This window comes from Ambystoma mexicanum, chromosome 13 (genome assembly GCF_040938575.1).
Source record: "Ambystoma mexicanum isolate Mex_15411 chromosome 13, UKY_AmexF1_1, whole genome shotgun sequence".
Classification (NCBI taxonomy): domain Eukaryota; kingdom Metazoa; phylum Chordata; class Amphibia; order Caudata; family Ambystomatidae; genus Ambystoma; species Ambystoma mexicanum.
In genome coordinates, this window is record NC_090938.1 from 619,991,464 (window position 1) to 620,016,424 (window position 24,961).

The window sequence follows — 24,961 nt, forward strand, 5'->3', positions numbered from 1 at the left end:
GGGCTCCCTGTTGCACAGCCTATGACCAGAATGATGACATCACGGATGGCACCACCGATGAAATCATTGGTGACATCACTTGTGACATCACTAATGACATACACACAGGTCAATGTATTCAAATTAATGCGATTTAAAGATTACTTTTACTTTGTACAGTATGGCCCTCATTACGAGTCCGGTGGTAGCCATGCCGGTAAAACCGGCAGGCTGCCGCCAGACCCGTAGTGAATTACCTGTGTAATGGTGAATTTGTGTCGTAATGGTGCCGGTGTTTCTGTGCATCTATGCGGGTGGGTGGCGTTCCGCCTGCCGGGTCAGACCTGGGGGGTGGGCATTCGGAAAACGGTGCCAGTACGGTTCTACCGGTACCGTTAATTCTGGACCGGCAAACCTGTAATTAGGGACTATGTGTTTTATTTCAATTTTAACATGTGAATAAGTTACACAAGATACACAGAAAGAATTAAACATCTATGTACATGTTTTCACGGAAATGTTCTATTTTTATTTTCTGTAATCAATACATTTAGAGTAATAACCACTTTCATTTCAATACCCATTTATGCACTTTCTTAAAATATATCCTAATATTTAGATGTTCCTTGTTTTAAAACACTTCCCATGTCACTTAAGAAAATGATACATGTACACATTTTTCTCACAATTAAACTATTGAGTATTTACATATGTTTATTTTAAAACATTGTAAATAGTTAGGGGTTCAACATGTGTTGCTGTCTCTTTCTGTTAATTTGTTTTGTAAATGTGTATACAGATTATATTATAGTGAACATGTTTTAGATATATTTTACACAAACATGAACATTCTAAGCAGTGTACTATTCATAATTCATAATTCAGGTATCTTTTACCAACGTACTACAAAGCAAAGCTTCACAAGTAATTATATGATGCACGTGTAGCTGTTTACTGTTTTAAACAATGTGCTCATTGTTATGAAATATTTTAAAACGCTAATATCACATCTGTAGAAACATAAGGGTGGTCTAAATATCGGCAAATATGCAGAGTGATCTTGTGTCTGATGCCATAAGTTAAATAATCATTGTCATACATGATGCTATTAGTGAGGTCACCCATGATGTCATCAGTGATGTCATAATTGTGGTCATTAGCTGCACAAAAGGAGGCACACCGTTAAGGTGGCTTTAGCTGAATTTCAGGAGTTTTGTTCCATTAAGTTCTCACCTTAACATCCCTGCAACCTCATTTCCGCAGAGGTGTTGGTTCTTCAGAGCTTCGCTTTCAGCTAAAGCAATCATACTACGGAGCTGGAAGGGTGAACTAATGCCTTCAGTCTCTGCATGGTTGATGGACTCACAGCAAATGTCAAAGTTAGAGAGGGTATAGGAAAACAAATCTTTCAACAAATGTGGGAAAGATTCTTGGATTTGTAGTCCATGACTTGATATATTTAAACAGTTTGACAGCACACTGATGTAGATAGGACTAAAGTGGTATTGTATATACCGCAGCGTGTGGAAGGGTTCTTATGTGCAATATAATTTGTTAATGTGATGTTTGTATTGACAACCTTTTTAATGCTTAATGAATATGCAAATAAAAACAATTTTAAAAAGTTTTTTCTTTGAATTACAGGGCCTGCGGCAGCGGCCCCGTGGTTATGGTTAAGTTGCTCAACCCATAGGAAGATCACTTTTGGCGGTTTATAACTTGGCCCCCCTGGACGAATCCTCACGAACCTTTGCCAAAAAGGTATACAGCCATGTCAGATTCTTTCTGTGAAGTTTGGTGAGGTTGTGTCTACGGGGGGCAAAGTTACAGGGGGGGGTCCCAAAATGTGTGGGTTTTGCCATAGAGGCAATGGAAAAGACATGTTGCGCACGCCTATTGCCCAAACTGCTGGACGGATTTTCCCAAAATGTTCAGCAGAAGCGACGGCTTGCTCCCGAAAGCAAGCTTTTGAACATTTGGTGTAAATCTGTCTGTCGTCTATTTTTTAAATGACCTAAATATATATATTGGTCGTTTTTGCAGTTTTCCTTGCCATGCTGACTTACATGCAATAAAAGGATTTTCAGTTTGGGCGAGCTTTGGTGTGCCTGTCTTTTTGTAGAGAGTCATCCTGGCTTTCTCTGCTGTTCTAATGAGTGCATTCCGGCAACTATTTCCTGGTTCCATTGTGGATCGGGTAATTGGTTTAATAAATAAATTAATTAATAAATAAAATATATATATTATAGTAGAAAAGTCCATTTGAGCCAAGTCACATATTCCACAACGCCACCTAGTAGCATTCGCTGGAAGTTCACCTCCAGTTCTGAGCCACAACAGCAGGGTATTGTGGGTATGCAAATGAGCCCAAGCGCAAACCTTTTCTCCAGGAAATTGTCTTTGTCTAAGAGAGCAGTACTTCTTTATACATAGCCTAATCAACCCAAGATAGACATTTTGCAAGACTGTCAGGACAACTACATGCCTTGTTTCACCTTTATTGCGGATCATCAGTGCAGTATAGTCCTGACAGCCGTGTGGTTAGAGTTATTGGCCATGTTTTCACTTGCTGTTGTGAAAACATGGCCAAATGCTCCAACCACAAGGCTGGCAGGACTATACTGCACTGATGATCCCTGGATAATGGACTTTCACATTTCAAGGGGAAGGTTTTTATTCTAAATGTGTGTGTGTGTGTGTGTGTGTGTGTGTGTGTGTGTGTGTGTGTGTGTGTACACGTGTGTACGTATGTACGTACTAGAGGGCTGTGGGACATGGCTCCAATGGATTATATTTATATATAAAAACATTCCCAGACTGCACTCCGAGGAATCCACAATAATGCGCATCGCATGATGTAAATGATATGACACCATTTTATTAATTATTTCCCTTAGGATTCAAGGGGCCACAAAAGCAATGCATTTTGCACTGTCCTGGCTCCTGGTCACACAAATGAATGGACACCACTGTGATACATAAATAAACGCCCAGTCCATTCTTGGTTTCTATTGACTTGAATGTTAAAGCACTAATGGAAATGCTGAAGCTAAACGGCGGCCATGTTATATGTCATGTTGTTAGTCCAGATTAGCACACATATATTGCAAAGATCAGTGTAACGATCTAATGTCTCTAAGACACGAATGAGTAATGATTTATGTAATAACAAAACTCATGTTTTCAACACTGTATAAAACTCATGACCATATTATAAAATCAACAATGAAGTTTTAAACTAAGAGCCTGAATATATCAGTATAAAGTACGCATGATCTACCAGGCACTCAATATGAGAACGTTTCTAGATGAAATAGTAAAGTGCTAATGCAAAAAGTACATGGTAAAAAACATAAGTGATGTAAATATCAATTCAGACACTATCAGTGCTAAATGAATAAAGTGTTTAGTGCCAACAATGCCACAAAAAAGTGCTTGGTGTCAACACTACCACACAAGGTGCATAGTGCATACAATACGTCAAATGATCCCTGCACAGGACAATTCTTCTAAACAACTATAAAAACACAAAATGATATACTGATGGTTAAAAGTCAACAAGACAAAGGCTAAAGTCTAAGAAAATAATAATATTAATAAGATGGTGTGACTTAAATAATACAATGTTTCAACACCACCTAAAATCAGATAAAAAATTATATTTGACTTGAACATCCTGCTCACATCCTTAATTGCCTACATATGTCATTCAAAAAAACTCAAAACCTAACAATACCATGACAAAGGTAAATGCTACAAAACCTGAAATTTGCTAAAATATGACCCAAAGTGAGGTGCCGCCCTGTATTCTTGCATGGACAGGAAAGTACATATACCACAAAAGCTGTATAACACGTGATATTTTGCTGAATCGTAAGTGTGGATCCCATTACAGGATGAACCTAAGTACTAGAGGATACAGTGCAAGTGCCGACTTTACATTTCGAACATTTGAAAAAACCTTTACCAAATTGCTTGAGCCAAGTGGTGGCTGCTCGTTCCACTTTGTTAGAGGATGAAAAACTAGACATAGGTTTATCCTTCAATGAAAATGATTTCCGAAAGGTGAGACAGGGATGGCAGGGTAATATCGATGCAAGGTCTTTATCTGCTTTTAAAACATGCCAATGTTTCTGCATGATACTCCTAATAGACTCAGCTTGAGCACAAAAGTGAGAATTAATCTCACTTCATCCTTCTTATTGGATGTTGTTTCCATTGAGTAATAGAATAGATCACACTTTAGATTTCTGGCTTTCACATGGGCTTTTTCTATCATTCTTTTTGAATGTTCACTTTTCAGAATATTATTGGTTGCAGAGGAGCATCCTTCATCGAATGTATTGATATCAGATCATTTTAAACAAAATCAAATGAAGTAGTGGGTTTCCTGTGAACGCTTGTTCGTAATCCATGACTGTTCAATTTAACATGTACATCCAGAAACACAGTTTTGGTTCTACTGTATGTCTCTGTGAAACACAGATTGATATCATTATGATTTAAAAGTCTTACAAAATTGAGCCATTCAACCTCATCTCTGCTCCAGATAAATCATTGATAAAAAGCAGCCATGTCACCACCTCATCACTGTAAATCTCATTCTCCATGGACCAGACAAAAACATTCTTCCACCAGCCCGTGGTAAGACTAGCATAGCCAGGGGCAAAGATGGTGCCCATGGCCGTGCCCCTTGTCTATAATATGAGTCCTTAAAAAGGAATACATTCTTATTAAGACAAAGGGAAACTATTTCCATGATCATCTCAGTGTGTGACTAAAAATGAAGCGACCATGTATCTAAAAAGGGTTTTCATGTGGTCATACCAGTGAGTGATCTATGGAGGTATAAAGCCTCCACGTTTGACCAGCACCAACTAAACATTTATTATTTATATTAATACATAGTCTAATGTAAAGCCTAAGCACTCCTTTCGGGTGGATCATTGATGCCAAGGTTCTTTGACATTGTGCTTTCTTCTGAGACAGGGGGGTATCAGGCACTGAGGAAAGAGCTGCAGATCTGCCACAAATTAAAGGGCACCCTGTATGTGAATTGTGATTTTATGTATTTATTTGTTGAATATGTATATGGCGCCTATACAGCAAAATGTGTTTCCTGGCACCACAAGACAGGACAAAGTGGGGAGGGAAGAAGGGAAATAAATAACAGTAATGGACCTACAAGGCCATGTGACATTCGGATCATGCAAGTGCAGTACGAGAAGTGCAAGGAAAAGGCAGAAGGGGAGGAGGGGGATGTGCATGAGTGCAGGGGGGCAGGGTCTAGGCAAGTGCTGAAGGGAAACCAGGTGGGATATATGCAGGGGGCAGTGGCGGGGGCCTCCTCCAAAATGTGACAGTGGCTCAAGACTCAAGAAGGAAGTCCAATCAATCAGGATGGTCAAGGGGGGTAGAAGAGCAGTGCTGAAGGGGGGCATGCTGGTAAGGACTGGACAAGGAAGGCCTGGTAACCTGTGAGATTTATGAGGGGCCAGGCCCCCAGTCACATCAACAGATGAGGACATTACAAGGGAGATAGAGAAGGAAAGAAGTAGAGAAAAGCCAGGCCTTGATAAGTTTCTAGAATTTAAGGAGGTCCGGCTCAAGTCTGAGAGGGACAGGGAGGGTGTTCCAAAAGGAGGCACCTGCCAAAGATGGGAATCTACCCCCGCTCTCTGCTTAGAGAAACGTTTGATCAGCAGGGAGTTGGAGCTAGAGGAGCAAAGTGCTCTAGCAGGGAAATACTTAAGGAGAGAGTTGGATATAGCAGGGTCCCAGGACCCAGACAGCCTTGTGGATGATGCAGGGGGTCTTGGATTTGATCCTCACAGCCACTGGGAGCCAGTGGAGAGTTTTAGAGCTGGAGAGACGGAGTCCCTGAGCTTGAGGCCAAGGATAAATCTGACAGTTCTATTCTGGATCACTTGAAGAGGGCGAAGGTAGGAGTGAGGCAGATTGAGGAAGAGGCTGTTACAGTAGTCCAGCCCAGAGATGGCCAGAGCTCTAGAGACATGAGTTTCTGGTGGAAGGTGAGGAAGGGGATAATGCCTCTAAGGAGATGAAGATGAAAGTGGGCCTTCTTGGCAAGGTCCAACATGTGAGGGGGGAAAAGGGAGAGAAGAATCAAAGATGACACCAAGGTTTTTTGCATCACAAGATGGTGATGGTAGAGGACCCATCGAGGGCAGCCAGACAGGGAGTGGATGGAAACAGGGAAAAGGGGTCCCAATGAGAAGGATCTCGGTCTTACTGGTATTAAGACAGAGATTGTTAGCCATGCACCATGCCTGAATAGCAGTCAGACAATCAGGAATGAGAGAGAGAGTGAGAAACAGAGGAAGGGGAGGGAAGCTTGAAGGAAAGCGGTGTCATCAGCATAGCACTGGAAGTGAGGAGACGAGGAGATCAGGTTGGCAAGAGGGGCAATGTAGATGTTGAAGTGACACGGCGATAGGATAGAGCCCTGAGGAACACCGCAGGTAGAGACTGAAGTCCAGAGAGGAAAGGGCCCAGTTGCACCTGGGAGGGCCGGTTAGAAAGGAAGCATGCACTTAGGTCTGGGGTCAAATAATGTAAATGATTATTGTACGTTTTAATAATGTGCGCTTTGCTCAGTAAGACACATTTAACATTCTTATTGTGACTAAAGTGTATAATTGAAGCGATCATAAAATTAAAATTGCAACATTTTAAAAAGAGCCAGGTTACAGTGATAGTGCAGTTTAATTTTCTTTTTTTAACTGATGCTTTTGGAACAAACAAACCAAGGCAACTCCTCTACCCCCTCAAGAGACACAGACCAATCGAAAGAGCGCAGATAGAGTGATAAAGCGAGGGAGAGCGCTATATTGGCATTTGATATGCCGGGTACAGCTAGCTGAGATACCAATTCCTTCTGCTCTGTTCTTCTCCTGTTTGTAGGCGCAAGACTCATCTCTCCTAACCCTTGAGGCCTGTATTCATGATTTTCCTCAGTCATTGTTATGTCAACACCTGTGTTGCTGCTCACGTGCATCTTCTTCAGGAGGATTCTTGGTAGGGGGTGTGTAACTTTGTTGAACTAGTGTTTGTGTATGGTGGCCACTAAATGTCCAGCACCTTGACTGGCATGCAGCAGAGTGTGGCCCATTTGCAACCCTTCACTGACATTGCTTTTTATGAAAACCTCTTATTTGGGGAAAGCAGTCTTCGTTGTGAGAAGCACACCGGGACAACAGATACCTCTCTTATCAAAATACCTCCTGAAGAAGGTGCACTCGGGCAGCGAAACATGGTCTTACAGGAATATCAAGGGCTATGAAAGTACCCCACATATCTCTCCATTGCCTCCTTATCCCCTCTCCTCCTCCCTTTGTCCTCTTCCGTGCTTTGAGATGGCCTGACAGCTGTGCTATCACAGTGCTGACCAAGCAACCAACATAACATGTCTCTTGGTAATAAAAATGTTGGCATTACCTAGTCGAGGGGTCTGCAACCTAAGACTCTCACATGTTTTGGACTATAGATCTCATGATGCCTCACCATCAACTATGCTGGCTAGAGTTGATAGTTGTAATCAAACATCTGGAGAACCAAAGGTTGCAGGCCCCTGCTCTAGTGAGGTCACAGGTCCTTTTAGCAATGTGTCACATGGTGGTGTGATATATCTCATTGTGTGTGCCTTGGAACCTGGTAGTTATTTTGAGTACACTGGTAAAAGGAGCTAGGTCGCTCGTGGTATAACAATGATCTTGCGTGTGTTTGTAAATCCATAGACTCTGTGAGTAATGCCTGCATGTCGACGTGTGGGCAAGCCTTCTCATGTCAGAGCGTACAGACGCTCTTGGTGATGCTTGGCACGGAGAGCCCGGCCTCTCCCAGTAGTAGGCAAATGCCTTTTGATGTTAGTGATTAATGATCGGGTGTGGAGTTATTTCTTCGCTAGGATGGATGCCAGCGTTTGTGTCAACAATTTTTTTTAATCAAGCACAAAAACGTAAGGAAACAAAAAAAAGGGTCCTTTTAAAGCAATGAGGACGTCTCAAAGAAGAAATGGAGTCCCCCGTGCTTCTGAAACTCGCAGAACCCCAAAGTCATCATCGCATTTTCTATTTTGGCCGTTCCTTACAGTCCATAAAGTCTGTACTGCTGCTCCGAGCACACTCCCAGAAATAGAGTGAACTGGAATGGGGTACAGTGTCAGGCAGGGGGTAACAATTCAAGTTGAAAGTTACTACCCAGCCATAAAAAGTCCCTCGCCACCTAATTTCTATACATAGGCAGCACACCATTTCTTACACGTCAGGAGTCAACTATCACTAGCCAATGGCTAGGGGTTACTGCAGATTTTGCCCCCTGTTGTCTGGAATGGAAAAACAGAATTATGACCCCCCTCCCACAACCCATTTCGAAGTCCACTGCAATAGATGTACCCCAAATGCCACGAAAAACACCCATGGACACCAAAAACAGAGTTACATTCAGCAACCAGTGCACCCATGTGCAAAAATACATCTGTGCATTCCCGTCAGGCCGTCCATCACATGCAGTCTCCTTATGGATGTCCAGGAAATTCATTGCCTCCTTCCATCATGATGTATGCAGCCGACATTGCGGAGTCTGCTGCAACTTCAAGGATAATAAAGTTCTTTCAGTGATTGAAGTGAGCAGGAACGGTCGGTAGCGATGTTCCACTACTTTTATTTTTTTCTGTTTACAATTCCTCTACTTTTTACGATCATATTCACCATTCTATATAGGGGATTTGTCCATTCATGTCCCTCTTCTAGTGTAAAATTGTAATGGGATAGTCACTTAGACTATTTATTTATTTATTGAGTATTTATAAAGCGCGTATACAGCAAATGGTGTTTCAAGGTGCCACAAGACAAAAAGGGGGTGGGACAGGGAAGAAAACAACAATAACGGTCCTAATAGGCCTTATGTCCTTCAGAACGTGCAAGGGCAGTAACAGGAAGTGCAAAGGGGCGGTGAGTGGGGTGTAGGGAGAGAACCGGTCCGGGCAGAAGGGATAATGCAAGTGCTAAGGTGATGCCAGGTGGGCAAGTGCCAGGGTATGCAGGGTGTGAGGACCACACGCTAAGTGCAAGGACGGGGGTGGACCAGACTCGGTAGGGATGCACACACCACCAGGTTATTCAGGGAAAGGGGGTCTGGAAGGGCAAGTGCGGGTCAGAGGGGTTGCTGGGGTAGACTGGTTGAGGAAGTCCTGGTGCCCTGTAGAACTCAGAAGGGACCAGGCAGTAGTCAAAGTGGCAGAGGGGGGGCATTAGCAATGGAAGGGGGAAGAGAAGAGGAGGGTCTTGAGGAGCTTCTGGAACTTAAGGACATCCGGCTCAAGTCTGGGAGGGCCAGGAAAGCCATTCCAGAGGGAGGCTCCTGCCAAAGAGCGAAATCTACCCCTCACTCTCTGCTTGGAAAAACATCTGATCTGCAGAGAGTTGGAGCTAGAGGATCGGAGGGCTCTAGCAGTGAGGTATTTAGGGAGAGTGTTGGATGTAGAGGGGTCCCAGGTAGCCTTGTGGGGGATGCAGAGGGTCTTGGACTTGATCCTCAGTCAACGGGAGCCAGTGGAGAGATTTGAGGGCTGGGGAGATGCGGTCCCTGGGCTTGAGGCCAAGGATGAGTCTTGCAGTCCTATTCTGGATTAGTTGAAGGAGCTAAGGGAGGATAAAGGACTATTGAGGAAGAGGCTGTTGCAGTATTGCAGCCTAGAGAGGAACAGAGCTCTGGAGACATTGGGCCTCATTACGAGTTCAGCGGTAGGGGGTTAACGTAACCAGTAAGGATGCCGGTGCTGTTAACCCCCTACGGCTGCATTCCGAGGTCCCTTAGCAGGAGCTGCTAAGGGACCATGGAGCTAATAACGGGCCCGCTATTTGCGGGCCCGTTATTAGCTCCTTCCCCATTCTCATTGAGCCCTATGGGGGCTCAAAAGGGAATGGGGAATGGTTATCGGAATGGGGACTTACCGGGTCCTCCAAGGTTGGAATGACCCGGTAAGTCCCTACTCCGACAACCCGGACCCAGACACGACTTTGGAGGCAGCCATGGTGCTAATAGCACCATGGCTGCCTCCAAAGTCGTAATGAGGCCCATTGAGTTTCTCATGTAAGGTGAGGAAAGGGAGACTGCCTCTGAGGAGGTTAAGCTGAAAGTGGGCCTTCTTGGCAAGGTCCGCGATGTGAGGAGAGAAGGAATTAGAGGAGTCAAAGATGACACCCAGGTTTTTAGCCTCACAAGAGGGAGAGGGGAGGCGATCCAAGGAGGGTGGCCAGAGAGTAGGAAGGAAGAAGGTAGCATGGGTCCCAATGAGAAGGATCTCAGTCTTACTGAGGCTGAGATTGTTAGCAGCAGATCATGCCTGAATAGAAGTCAGACAGTTAGGAATGAGAGAGGAAGAAGAGGAGGCAGTGGAGGGAAGCTCGAAGGAGAGCTGCGTGTCGTCCACATAACACTGGAAGTGAGGAGAGAAGGTAGAGATCAAGTGGGTCAGAGGGGCAAGGTAGATGTTGAAGAGCCACAGCGAGAGGATAGAGCCCTGAGGGATGTTGCAGGTACAGAGTGAGGTGGAGGAGAGGAAAAGGCCCAGTTGAACCTGGGAAGGTCGCTCAGATAGGAAGGAGGTCAACCAGTCCAGTGCCAGGTCTGTGATGTCAAGGGTATCCCAAAGCCAATTTATGAGGCTGGCATGATTGAACGTATCAAAGGCAGAGGAAAGATAAAGAAGGATGAGAACGGAAGGAGAGTTGGAGTCGAGGTTTGAGAGCAAGTCTTCACGGGTGTTCAGGAGAGCGGTTTCCGTGCCTCTGGCTGCTCTGAAGCCAGACAGGTGGTCGTGAAGACAGCCAGCATATTCAGTGTGCTGGATCAGTTGGGAGATGACCAACTTCTCAAAGAGTTTGCCCAGGAGAAGGGGTAATGAAGATAGAGCGGTAGTTAGCTGGGCAGGTAGGGTCGGCATAATGCATTTTAAGGAGAGGGTGCACAAGGGAGGCAATGTTGTCCTTGATAGTTCTGGAGGAGCTGGGGTGCACTCGTTTGGAGGAGACATTTATAGAGAGGACTAGCTTAGAGACCCCATCCGGTGCTATGGGCAAAAAGGAAGATAGTAAGAGAGAAGTGGAGCAGAACCAAGGGAGGCCTGCGAGCAGGCAAGGGAGGAGGGGGAGAGCAGAGTACAGGAGAGTGAGGAAAGGATGTCCAGAGTTTTGGTTGTGAAGTGGGAGGCTAATGCTGTGCATGGAGCATGGGGTGGAAGAGGAGAAGTGGAGACTGCAGTAGCATTGTCGAGTTCCTTGCAGATTTTGAAAACTTCATCTGTGTTGTTGGTGGCCCCAGAGATGCAGGCTTGGATATGGGCACTCTTCTTTGAACGAATAGAGAATCTGTATTGCCTTTGGAGCAGGCGGTAGGCCAGTCTATCAGTGGATGTGCTTGTAGCTAGCCACTTCCGTTCAATGATCTTTGCCTGAATGCCAGCAAGACGGAGATCCTCCTCATCGGCACACCTTCACCATCCTTTCCCCTCACTCTCTGGCCGGCCTCCCTTGGGCCTCCTCCTACCCCCACCTGCGAGGCTAAGAACCTCAGGGTCATCTTTGACTCCTCCCTTTCCTTCTCCGCCCACATCTCTGAGGTCTCTAAAAAGTCAAATTTCTGACTGCACCTCCTCAGAGGAACTCTGCCTTTCCTCTCCTTCCCCCAGAAGCTCATGATATCCCAAGCTCGGGTTCTCTCTAGCTTGGACTATTGTTACAGCCTCTTTCTAAATCTACCTGCCTCTACTCTCCGCCCTCTGCAACTAATCCAGAACAGGACTGCGAGACTTGTCCTTGGCCTCAAGCCCTGGGATCGTATCTCTCCAGCTCTGAAATCTCTCCACTGGCTCCCAGTGGATGCAAAGATTCAATTCAAAACCCTCTGCATTGTCCACAAGGCTTTCTGGGGCCTGGGTCCAAAATACCTTCAGCTATCCCTCTGCAAATACCTCCCCTCTCGAGCTCTTCGCTCCTCTACCTCCAACTCCCTCAGGGTCAGTCGTTTTTCTAAGAAACGAGCTGGGGGTAGATCTCTCTTTGGCTGGGGCCTCCCTCTGGAACAGCCTCCCTGCCACTCTAAAACTTGAGGAGAACCATCTCCGGTTCCGGAAGCACCTCAAGACCTTCCTCTTTTCTTCTGCCTTCGCTCCCCCTCTCCCCTGCTGATCTGTTCTCTCTTGGCACTATGCACCTGGCCACACTCTGTCCTTTAGGCCCAGGTAGCTGCTCATCCTGCCACCCTCCCGCACTGCCTCCGGGCCACCCCTTGCACTGGGGTCTGTATCTGTACCCATACAGCCCCCCCTTTTTCTTCCTGCACTTATCAGACCTACCCTGTCTGCTGCCTTAAACCTAGCACTTGCAAATTGCTGGCTACATTACCACTGTCTGTTGCCTTTATTATTTATTTATTGTTATTTATCTGTTTCTCCTCTGCTTTGCACTTTCCACCTCTCCCCCTTCCATGCACTTTTCCCCTCCCCCCTCTCCCATGCACTTGCGCTTTCACAATGTCACTGGGCCTAGTAAGATCGCTGTTTTGTTCTCCCCTGTTCCCCTCCCTTGCCTTGTCGCGCTCTGAAACACTTGTGTACGAGCGCAATAGAAATAAAATATCAATCAATCAATCAGCAACTTTGCACTTGCGTTTCAGAGAGGCTAGGTTGGAGTCATACCAGGTGTTGTGCTTCGAGGCAGAAGATCCTCATGACAGGGGTAAGGTAAGGATGTCAAGGGTGTTGTCAAGGGTGTTGGAGATGGAGATGGAGATGGAGATGTGAAGGTTAGCAAGGGCTTTATCAGTGTGAGAGTCAGTGGCAGGAGTAGGGGGAATGAAAGTTGCGGCAAAAGCTGCAAATGACACTCTCTTCATCGGTCGAATGACAGAGAAGGAGACTGGCAGGGCGGGCAAAGGCTTAGCCGGGGGACCGAAGAGCTCCAGGTGAGGAGAGGAGAGCATAGTCTGGCCAGGAGAGAGATGTAGTTAGAGGGTTGGAGATAGGGATGTTGGCTGCAACACCTTGTCACATGTTACACTATGCTTCCGCCTACCCTCTTCCCTGCCGAGACGATAGCGCCACTACTTTTTTTTGGTACACTTCTGCCACTGAGTTATTTGTAATCCTTAAGGTTTAGGAAGAGGTCACGATCACAGGATACTGATCCTCCCCCCCCCCCTCAAGTGATTGCACACGGTTCAGCTGAGGGCCATAGTTTGGGGTAGGGTCAGTATACAAAGTGATCATGACACCTCTCACCTCCCCAGCACCCCGAGGTCTATCGGGGTGTTACCACATTACCACATGCAGATGTGCAACTAAAAAGGAAAGTGGATGACTTTAGGCTGCTGCTCAAGGCAGAATGTTTGGAACGAGGCCTGTACAGGTAGATACTGCATTATGAGTATTCTGATTGGCTGAGAAGAGGTCTTCAATTGGGTACATATGCTGTTTTTCAATATGGCCTTCCGACATTCCTGCAAATCCTGATTCTGTTCCAGGGAGACAATGTGCACTGCCCCTTGTGGAAGATCTACTTCGACCTTGTTGCGCTGGCTAAGAGTATTCCCTGCTACACAACTAGAAGGGAGTCAGTTGTTGTGCACTCAGGTCCCATAGAGGGCACCTGAATGCCTTCTCAATCACAGCGCTCCCTGGTTTACAGCACAGTGCATCCTCCAGTAGGTCTTGAACAGATATCCAGAAGTTATTCTCTCCATCACCAACCACCCACCCTGGCTTTGTTTCCCGTCACTGGACTTGTAACTCCCAGGACACACGAAGGGTGTAGTTTCAGGGAATTGATTGCGGGTATGCGCTGCTGCGCTGCTGGTAGCCTTTGAATGTAGCCTTCTGGTATATATATATGGGCTGTATGAATCATTCTCATGGCTACACTGGTTCGTACAGCCTGCAGATTGTCCAATGGGAACCCTAAGTGAACATTCCAAGTGTAAAAGTGTAGCAATAATCGCCCTTTCTGTGGGCTTCACTGACTGGTAACGGCCCAGTGCTCGAACGCAGAGAGGGCCTTAACAGCGGGTCCTGGTGTGTTACTGGGTCATTGAAGGCCACTGAAAGGGTGATTACTGCTGTTGGCATCCCTAGGCAAATTCACAGGATGCTAATAGCAAAAACATGTCAATGCTGCTTCGTCACAGCCGGCGGAGAGGTGAGGTATTGTGTTGTTATGGAAATGGGAGGCGGGGCTCCCCTCATGGTCCTTCTTCCATTTCCATGACTGCATGTGGAAGCTGGAGCTCCTGGGGCCTGGCGGATGAGGGGAGCCGCTGAGTTAAGGTAAGGAGAGGAGGCAGGAGTTTGTGGAGGTGTAAAGGGGCTTGAGCTGGTGGGCGGCGGCCAGCGTGGGTCGCGAGAGGCCTGCAGCTAGGTGGAGGGCAGGTTGGTGTTTGGAGCAACCTGATAGGCTGGCGTATCCGCTGAGGGTGCTAATAGGATTTGCTTCCATTTGAATGGATTAGCAATTACAGGGACAGCATTTTAATGTTGGAATATCTCTACAAGTGTCATATTGTATCACATGACTCCTCCACACATCCCAAATGTACCCCTGTTAAACCACAAACTGGTGAAAAGTGACACTCTGAGCCTCAGGTTTATCGCAGGAGTGAGTCATATGGACGGTATCTGGTCATTCCATCGAAAGGGTTTCCATCGAAACCCTTTCCAACGAAAATTTTGCATCTAATTTTTTTGCATTGAATGCACATTCGTTTGCATCTAATGCATATATGGATGGGGTAAAGGGTTATTTTTCGTTGGGGTGGGGTTCTAAGGGTAAAAAATGGGTGGGGTTTGGGGGAACCCCACATAAAAAATGCACAAGAAATGCATTTGATGCAAAACATTTTGATGGAAAATTTTCGATTGAAAGACCATAAACCCATATGGACAGTCCTGGAAATCTGGCCTCCGTCCGGGGGTCCCAAGAGTTTTTTTAATTTAATAAACCGGTCCCGGGATGCACAGGTGTGTGTCCGGTGCCCCGGTTTTCAGCTGGACCATGAGCCGGCACAGCTAGATGAGCCTGTGCACTGCTCTTGTAAGAGGTGCGCAGGCTCGTACTTTCATTTTCCCAGCAGGAAATAGAGGCCCTGTGGCACCGGCGGATTTCCTGCCTTATGAGCTGACATCGCAGGAAGCACAACAGAGTTTTGGGGGGGGGGGGGTTATGGGACCGGCTGCCCGGCATATTTAAAAGCTGTGACTTCATTCAGCAATTCAGCACTCCTTTTGCTCCTGCGATTTACTGGTACAGTCTGGTTGCAAGTCTTGCAGGGTTGTGGTATCTTGAAATGTAGTTCTGTGTTTATTTGGAATACCCAAAAGAAAGGTTCACAAGATTGTTTGTGTGTTATGTTCAGTACAAATAAAAGAGTTTAAGCTACATAATACTCGCCATGTGCGCTTAATACATCTCGACTGTAAAGTCATATAATAGCATAAAGCCATTTTGGCTTTTTTGAAAAATGTGAACGATAAGCTGAGTCACTTCTAGACTCAAAATGATTTGCTCAAGGTCACATACTTTTAGATATGTGGTGTAGCTAGGACTTGCGCCCAGTCTGCAATTTAGGTCCTTGGCTGACCACATATATTTTCAGCACTGGTGGGAGGAGAAGCAAAACGATCATGATTGTAGCTTTACGCCCCCCATTCTGAGTGGAAATAGACAAGCAACAGAATGAAAAGAAATATATCAGAGTTTAAAAAAGGGGTTATTTTGTAACTATGTTTAACTGTCTTCAGAAAAGATTTAAGCTGGAACTATGTGGGGCCTTTCAGGTGCAAAAGTCCTCGTAAACTCTTATAACTCAAACATTAGATTTAAGGAGACATTCTGCCATTTACAACTGACAAAGAGCTGCCCACAAGTGTGGAGAGAGGTGCTAAGGCATTTGCGAGGTCCTAATGCACGAGTTAGGGAAAGTGGTGTTTGGGACACCGCATTTTCCTAAACATGGTTGCGGAGGTGAGTGCAGGGTTAAGAAGTCTGTGAGGCTCCCTGGAGAGTGAAGAATAGCTGCACAGGCAACCAGTGCTGCTCACCGCCCTGCTTCACGTAAAGGATAAAACCTTTTTTCCTTGCTGGATATTTTAACTCTTTTTTATTTTTTTTCTGCCACCTCTTGGAAGGAGTTAAAAATTGCATTGATTCCTATGTGGATCCCTTGTTGGTCAGCACTGTCATTAGTCCTATGTGTGTGTTTGTAGGCCCCCTTTTGTGTTCATAGCCACTACTGGCATGTAGTCCTACCTTTGTGTCAGTGACCACAGTGACATTGTAGTCCTACTTCTATGTCGGTGGCCTGTCCTTTGACAATCTGGTCACCCTATTTGAAGGTAAGCTCCGGATTTCACTCATTCACTGAAGTGAAACGTCCAGGGCTGTGCGTCTGAACCTCCTTGGCAGTGTGTGGAATCACTTTAGCACACGCAGCGTCAGTGTAAAAGTGAAATGCTGTAAAGGGAACGAATCATTCCTGTCTTCCTTCTGGTCCCTTTGAGTCAGCTAGGCTGTTTCAGTGCTATTTCTTCCTAGCGGGTCATGAAAGGAGATACTGAATTCTATGTCAAGACCGGAGGCTCGGATTATGCTTACTCTACAACTTTACTGTTCAGCAGCAAAGAAAACAGTACCAAAGAACATGAATACAAATCTAATAAAAAACTACAATAACCATGTTTTTCTGAGAATTTGTAGTTCATTTTGATTGGTCCTCAACTCACCATGTGATAGTTCCATAAACCAATAAACAAGTCCTCAATGGAACAAAACTCCTGTCCTCTTTCCCTTCCTCCTCTTTCTTTGCTGCTCGGCAGCGAGTTAAGTACTTTTTTCCTCATTATAATGTTGAGTGTTGGTGTGCACGGATTGATATTACTTTTCACTTAAAGTGTGACGAGCGTGTTATGGTGTCGGAGGCGGAACATTCCGCAACGTGTAGGCGGCTCTAGGGAGTTGCGGCCGCGACGGGGCTGGTGCACCGGCGGCCGCAGCTCCTCCGATCCGTCAAAGAGGGCACTACAGAACGGAACCGCGTAGTTCCGGCGCTCTCTCCTTTCGTTTCTATATTTCAGAATATTGCGTTTGTGAGAGTCACGGGTGAAAAGCCTCGGAAAGAAAGAACGTTTATTTTCTCGATACGAGCGATCAACAGCACGCATCGCACGAGCGTAGCGTCCTGTTTTACAGGCTCAACAGCGCCCCTGCAGGCAAGCTCTTGATACCGCACCTGATACGGGCACAGACCCAGGTAAAACCTGTGAGTTTAATATTATCTTATATCTAAGATATAAACAGAACCAGGGAAGTTATATAATCTTGCAATTTAATACACAATCTGACCCTCTGTACTGAGAGGACCCTGGTGTATATATATGCATATTATATATATAATATTCATACCAAATATACCACTCCCCAGGGCCTGAGAATCATGAGTTCCTCCAGTGATGAGGGGAAGGCTGGGGTCAGCCAAAAGAGGAACCAATCGGATATGACTGATGTCTTCCAGAAAGCCCTGGGGGCTTCACTGGGACATAATCCTCAGCAGATAGCGCTGATGGAGGACTGGCTCTGATTCTCTCAGGGCATGGAGGAGGTCAATTGCCTTAAGGCACGCATGAAATCAAAAGGGGACAGTAAATCAGCCCGTAGGGCGGAAGAAGCCCACACCCCCCCGGGCTCCCCACCGAAGAAGAAAGGTGGTAAAAGGAAGAGAAAGGGTAAGACGGTGCCTAGCAGGGGACGAGAGTCATCCTCCGATTCCTCAGATGAGGGTGAGAATGATTAGGAGAAGGAATACCCCGAGGAAGAGGAAGTGTTATCAATATCCTCATCAGGGGATGAGAGCCATGAAGCGTTAAAGAAAAGGAAGAAGGAGGAGGAGGATGTTGCCGATGAGGGGGATTTTGATCCGGAAGCACTGATCCATCCCAGATCATCAGAATGGGAACCCCCCAGAAGAATTTCGGCATACTTAAAGAAACACCTGAGGGCGCCATTAGCCAAAGAGGCTAGAAGCAAGATGAGGGCTGAATGCCCCAGACCACTCCTCCCTGAAGGGGCGGCAGACACGCTGGTAATAGATGATAAAATGATAACCTTTACGAGCAAGTTTACTAAAGATGTGAGGAAGGGCCTTGATAGATCCTGGCGTTCGTGTCAGGACAAGATGCTTGATATGACGGGACCCCTCACAAAGATTCTCCAGATGGGAGAAGAAGCGAAGGTAAAAGGGGAGCCGATAGACCCGGCAATCCTTATCGGATGGGCCCAAAGGGCGATATGCATGTTTGGGAACGCTAATCATGCTATAACCACAGAAAGGAGGAGATCTTTACTGGTAAAGATCGACCCAAAATTGAGCGAGTTAGCCTCCTCAGAATCCGCCACATAGGCAAAGGGAAAGTTGTTTGGGGACTCCTTTATCAAGGAGATCACCAAATTTGTAAATTCCTATGCAGCTTTGGATAAGGCTCAAGCCTCTCTTAAGAGAGTTTTCGGAAGGCAGATTTTTGGACGGGCTAGCAGAGGAAGGGGTCGTTCGGCTGGCCGGTTCCAATACAATCGATCCTACCAAGACAGAGTGCAATGGAGAGATTATGCGGAGCGCAAACAAACACCTTTCTTCCCATCGAGAGGTAGAGGAAGAGGAAGAAACTGGCGAGGGGAACGTCAGCAAAACAACCCAGGTGAGATTACCAATCCCACATCCAAATATCATAGAAGTAGGTGGGAGAACTGCTCAGTTTTTAAAGAATTGGTTGAACATATCGGGGGATTCCTGGGTGATTCAGACCGCTCAAGGCTTCTATATAGATTTTCTAGATAGACCTCAGCAGGAGAAACCACCAAGAGGGATGGTATTGAACAGGGAAGACAAGATCTTACTGGAAAGAGAGTTGGGAGGTCTGGAAAGCAAAAGAGCTATACGCCCCGCATCAGATCAGTCAGGAGGTTACATAAGCAATATGTTCCTAGTAAAAGGGAAACACAAGACAAGACCAATAATAAATCTAAGAGGTCTAAACGGTTACGTAGTGTACAGACACTTCAAAATGGAAGGGATACACCTACTAAGAGATATTCTAATTCAAGGAGACTGGCTAGCCAGGATAGATTTGAAAGATGCATACCTGACTATCCCCATAGCAGAGGAACACTGCAGATTTCTGAGATTCATCTGGGGGGAAGCGACATGGGAGTTTCGATGCCTACCCTTCGGCCTAGCATCGGCACCATGGTGTTTCACCAAGATGATGAAGCCAGTTGTATCACACCTCAGGGCTCAAGGGATAAGACTCATAATATATCTAGACCATGGGTGCACAACATACGGCCCGTGGGCCAGTTGCGGCCCGCCATGCCCTTTTGACCGGCCCGCGAGGCACAAAGACTTTCCTAATGGAGGGCGGCCCGCGCCGCCCTCCATTAGGAAAGTCTTTGTTGTCTTCGGGGCTGGTGAAAACACTGGCTCTCATTGGCTCAGCACACATGCACCACGTCGCTCCTACGAGCCACGTAATGCGTGTGTGCTGCACCAATGGAGGGCCAGCACTACGGCTGGCATGGTCCATAAGGCTTGATGCCGGAAGGCATTTCAGCCTTGGACCACGCCAGTCGTAGTGCGATTCCAGCGTTCCAGCTTACCTGCCGCTTACCTGCCTGCCTTCCAGCACGTCTCCGGTAAGTGGTCTGTTTGTGTTTGCGTGTCGGGTCTGTTTTGCTTTATGTTTGTGTGTGTATGTTGCGGGGTGTGTGTGTCGGATGTGTATGAATGTATTTGAATGTATTTTGTGTGTATGTTGAGATATGGGGGGGTGTGTGAATGTATTTTGTGTGTATGTTGAGATGCTGGGGTGGGGGTGTGTGTCGGATGTGTATGAATGTATTTGAATGTATTTTGTGTGTATGTTGAGATGTGGGGGGTGTGTGAATGTATTTGAATGTATTTTGTGTGTATGTTGAGATGTGGGGGGGTGTGTGAATGTATTTGAATGTATTTTGTGTGTATGTTGAGATGTGGGGGGGGTGTGTGAATGTTTGTATTTGAATGTATTTTGTGTGTATGTTGAGATGCGGGGGATGGGGGTGTCGGATGCGTGTCGGATGTGTATGAATGTTTTGATTTGAATGTTTTTTGTGTGCTGAGTTGGGGGGTGGGGGTTCGGGTCTGTATGGGTGCATGTTTGTGTGTGTGCTGAGTTGGGGGGTGGGGGGTTCGGGTCTGTATGGGTGCATGTTTGTGTGTGTGCTGAGTTGGGGGGTGGGGGGTTCGGGTCTGTATGGGTGCATGTTTATGTGTGTGCTGAGTTGGGGGGTGGAGGGTTCGGGTCTGTATGGGTGCATGTTTGTGTGCTGGGGTGGGGGATTCGGGTCTGTATGGGTGCATGTTTGTGTGTGTGCTGAGTTGGGGGGTGGGGGTTCGGGTCTGTATGGGTGCATGTTTGTGTGTGTGCTGAGTTGGGGGGTGGGGGGTTCGGGTCTGTATGGGTGCATGTTTGTGTGTGTGCTGAGTTGGGGGGTGGGGGGTTCGGGTCTGTATGTGTGCATGTTTGTGTGTGTTCTGAGTTGGGGGGTTTGGTTGGGGGTGAGGGGGCCATGGGGCATAGTGTTTGGTTGGGGGTGAGGAGGCCATGGGGCATAGTGTTTGGTTGGGGGTGAGGGGGCCATGGGGCATAGTGTTTGGTTGGGGGTGAGGGGGCCATGGGGCATAGTGTTTGGTTGGGGGTGAGGGGGCCATGGGGCATAGTGTTTGGTTGGGGGTGAGGGCCATGGGGCATAGTGTTTGGTTGGGGGTGAGGGCCATGGGGCATAGTGTTTGGTTGGTGGTGAGGGGGCCATGGGGCATAGTGTTTGGTTGGGGGTGAGGGACATGGGGCATAGTGTTTGGTTGGGGGTGAGGGGGCCATGGGGCATAGTGTTTGGTTGGGGGTGAGGGACATGGGGCATAGTGTTTGGTTGGGGGTGAGGGACATGGGGCATAGTGTTTGGTGGGGGTGAGGGGGACATGGGGCATAGTGTTTGGTTGGGGGTGAGGGGGACATGGGGCATAGTGTTTGGTTGGGGGTGAGGGGGCCATGGGGCATAGTGTTTGGTTGGGGTGAGGGGGCCATGGGGCATAGTGTTTGGTTGGGGTTGAGGGGGCCATGGGGCATAGTGTATCTAGGGTCAATAAAATATATATAAGTTAATTAAACAGGCGAGATACAATAACTAAATAGAAATAAATTATAACAATAGAAAATGTGTAGAACAAAATGTAAGTTTGAAATGCAAATAAAAATCGTTACCCCTCAAAAACATTCTTTTTCCATGTGTTTAGTACAAATTGGGGGTTTAAAAAGCCTCCTGCCACGCCCCGCCCACCGCCCCGCCCACATTTACTTTTCGGCCCACTATAGCCCTCATGTAAGGTACTTTCGGCCCTCTGTCAAAATCAGTTGTGCACCCCTGATCTAGACGATATATGTCTGATGTGCCAAGAGAAGGAGACATTGGTAGAACAAGTACAGTTAACAATAGACTTATTAGAAAGCCTAGGCTTTATTATAAATTGGGAGAAATCCAGCTTAGTTCCAATTCAGGCAATGGAATTCCTAGGCTTCATAGTGGACTCAAATCAGGGAACCCTCAGCCTACCCATTCACAAAGTGAACGAGATCAAGAAACAGCTGAGACACACACTAGCGAAGGGAGAAATATCGCTGAGGGATATTGCGAGATTAGTAGGGCGCCTAGCGGCATCAATACAAGCGATTTTTCCAGGGCCACTTCATTACAGAGCACTCCAGAGGTTGAAGATTTATCACCTCAGGAAGGGCACATCATTCGAATCAAAGGTGTACATTTCCCAAGAAGTGAGGGAAGAGTTGAAATGGTGGCTCATTCATATGGATGCATGGAACGGGAGAGCCATATTTGGTTCATCCCCGGACCTGATCATCGAATCCGATGCCAGCAGATGGGGCTGGGGAGCCCGTTGCGGGAACCTGTCAACAGGGGGCAGGTGGTCGGATCAAGAGACGAGTCTCCACATCAACTGCCTGCAATTACTAGCAGGGTCTTTTGCAGTGAAATGCTGGACCCAGGAGAAGGTTCAATGTTGCGTTCTGCTGAAAATGGACAATGTCTCGGCCGTCAGATATATCAACAGACTGGGAGGGACAAGATCCAGAATTCTTGCAGAACTGGCAAAGGAATTCTGGGAACTTTGTCTCGAAAGGAGAGTTTCAGTGAGGGCAGAGTACCTGCCGGGCCAACAGAACGAAGTGGCCGACTGGAACTCCAGATACCTCAGAGACGCCAGCGAATGGAAGCTGGACGAAGGGGTGTTCCAGGAACTAATGTCTCGGTGGGGTCCATGCCAGATCGACCTATTTGCATCGAGATTGAACAGGCAATTACCCCGGTTCTTCAGCTGGACACCGGACCCGGAAGCAGAAGCGACAGATGCTTTTCTGCAATCCTGGGGCCATCAGAGGAACTACGCGTTTCCTCCGTTCTCCATGATAACGAGGACGCTTGCTCAGGTGAGACGTCAGAGTGCATCCCTAATCCTAGTCACACCGGATTGGAGAGGTCAGGTGTGGTTTCCCAGTCTACTGGAATTGACTTACCAGAACCCACTGGCTTTACCCAACAGGGAATTAATCATTCGAGATCCCAGAGGCCTCAGTCACCCTTTGGTGAAGTCAGGAGGACTCAATCTCTTAGCGTGGGCGATTTCGGGGGATCTTGGATTAGGCCAGGACTATCGGACAAAGCTGAGAACATCATTAATGAATCCTGGGCCCCAGGGACACATAAGGCTTATAGATCAGCATGGATTAGATTGAGTAGCTGGTGTTTGGAGAGGAACATACATCCCGATAGAACGGATGTAGTTCATGTAGCAAATTTTTTAGCGCAGATGGCAGCGCAAGCTAAGGCATATAGGACCATTAACACGGCCAGATCTGCGTTATCGGCTGGGCATCCTAGAGTTGATGGCTTAGCGATTGGGGTACACCCATTAATTTGTAGACTACTAAGAGGAGTAAAGATGATTAAACCTCCTAGCGAAAAATATAGTCAATTATGGGATGTAGACAAGGTCTTGAGATTATTTTTGACATGGCCAGATAATCAGGATTTGACTCGTAAAGCAATTTCAGGAAATTTAGCCATGCTCTTATGTCTTTTAGCATGTAAGAGATCTTCTGATGTTAGAGCTCTGTAAGTTAATAGGAAAAGTATATCCCCTAACGGAGTGACTTTTCTCATTTCAAAGAGGACCAAAACAGGATTGAGATCTATTTCATATGAATCTTTTCCAAACCAACCAAAATTATGTCCAGTCAGATGCCTAGCGGCATACGAAGATATGACGAGGGAAGTAAGGCCTCAAGGGATAACTCAATTATTGATAGCAATTTGTAAACCTTTTAAAGCGGTTAGACCGGCTACCATAGCCAGATGGCTTAGGTGGGTGATGGCAGAAGCAGGCATAGATATTGAGAGGTATGGTGCCCACTCAGCTAGAGGAGCGATGGCTACTAAAGCATATAACATAGGTGCTAGAGTGGAAGACATTATGAGGTCTGCGGATTGGTCGAATGAATCGACTTTTAAAACTTTCTATTTTAAACCCATGGAAAGTGCAACATCGTTAGTGGTAAGTATGCTTTGAACAAGCATAATCCGAGCCTCCGGTCTTGACATAGAATTCAGATTTTCCACACATTCGTTACAGAAAGTCATAATTCTATTAAAGACACGGAGGCGAAGGATTATCCCACCCGATCAATCGTAAGAATGAGATGTTTACATGTCATGTTTCTGTTGTTATTTATGTAATAAATCATACAGGATGAATAATAACTATGAAGATGTTGCTAATGATCAATGAGTATACAGGATATTACTAGATGTGGAATTTACGATTGACCCACACTGTGTCGGTTTATAGTCACCTTTCTAATTTATGTTTCTTTAGGGACGACGTCAGATAGCAAACAAGCAGGAATTTGAGAATGGACGAGGATATCAAAGACGTACCGAACTCATCCTCGCAAGGACAACGAAAGAGGAGGAAGGGAAAGAGGACAGGAGTTTTGTTCCATTGAGGACTTGTTTATTGGTTTATGGAACATTCACATGGTCAGTTGAGGACCAATCGAAATGAACTACAAATTCTCAGAAAAACATGGTTATTGTAGTTTCTTATTAGATTTGTATTCATGTTCTTTGGTACTGTTTTCTTTGCTGCTGAACAGTAAAGTTGTAGAGTAACCATAATCCTTCGCCTCCGTGTCTTTAATAGAATTATGACTTTCTGTAACGAATGTGTGGAAAGTCTGAATTGTGTGCTTCAGAATGCTGCTCTTTGGTCAGAACAGGAGCCATGATGCTCGATGCCTTCTGACTGGTCAATACATACTAGAGTAAAGGAAATGTCCCTTGCCTTCCCATTCGTCTTGCTTGTTGAGCAGCTGAATTTGTAAAGCCAGATCTGTTTTATTGTAGTGAAACCTAAGGTTGGAGCACTGGAGTAACAAAACTGCGACCTGAAACTGACTGGTAAGCCCAGCTGGAGGAGAGATTCATTGTAAAATTTCTCCCCAAAGAGGCACATTGGTGAACTCGTTTTTGTAGTCAAAAAAGATATTTGGAAAATATGTTGCTTTTCTCTAAGGTTCATCTGTGATTGCTTAAATATGGATGCCGTGCATGGGGCCTTCCTGGGGCACAGGAATTTCTGGGAGTGAAAACTATACCAATGCAACCATGAAGTGAGCAGAGGAGATTTCTTGTAGACCAACAATGCAAGTCGAGTCCCCTCTACAGGCTTGGCATATTATATGGGGGGCTGCGGGGGTTAAGCCCTTAAAAGGAGCTGAAGTGAGAGTATTGGAGACTGAGACCCCAGATCA

At 46.3% G+C, this 24,961-nt stretch overlaps 1 long non-coding RNA gene across 1 annotated transcript in view; it reads left to right on the forward strand.

Annotated features, from left to right (window-relative positions):
- Nucleotides 1–24,326, forward strand: part of LOC138521568 (uncharacterized) — a 111,885-nt gene extending 87,559 nt beyond the window's left edge. The window contains exon 3 of the long non-coding RNA XR_011283075.1: nucleotides 24,025–24,326. This is a non-coding gene — a long non-coding RNA (uncharacterized lncRNA). The remainder of the gene's footprint in view (nucleotides 1–24,024) is intronic.
- The last annotated feature ends 635 nt before the right edge of the window (nucleotides 24,327–24,961 follow it).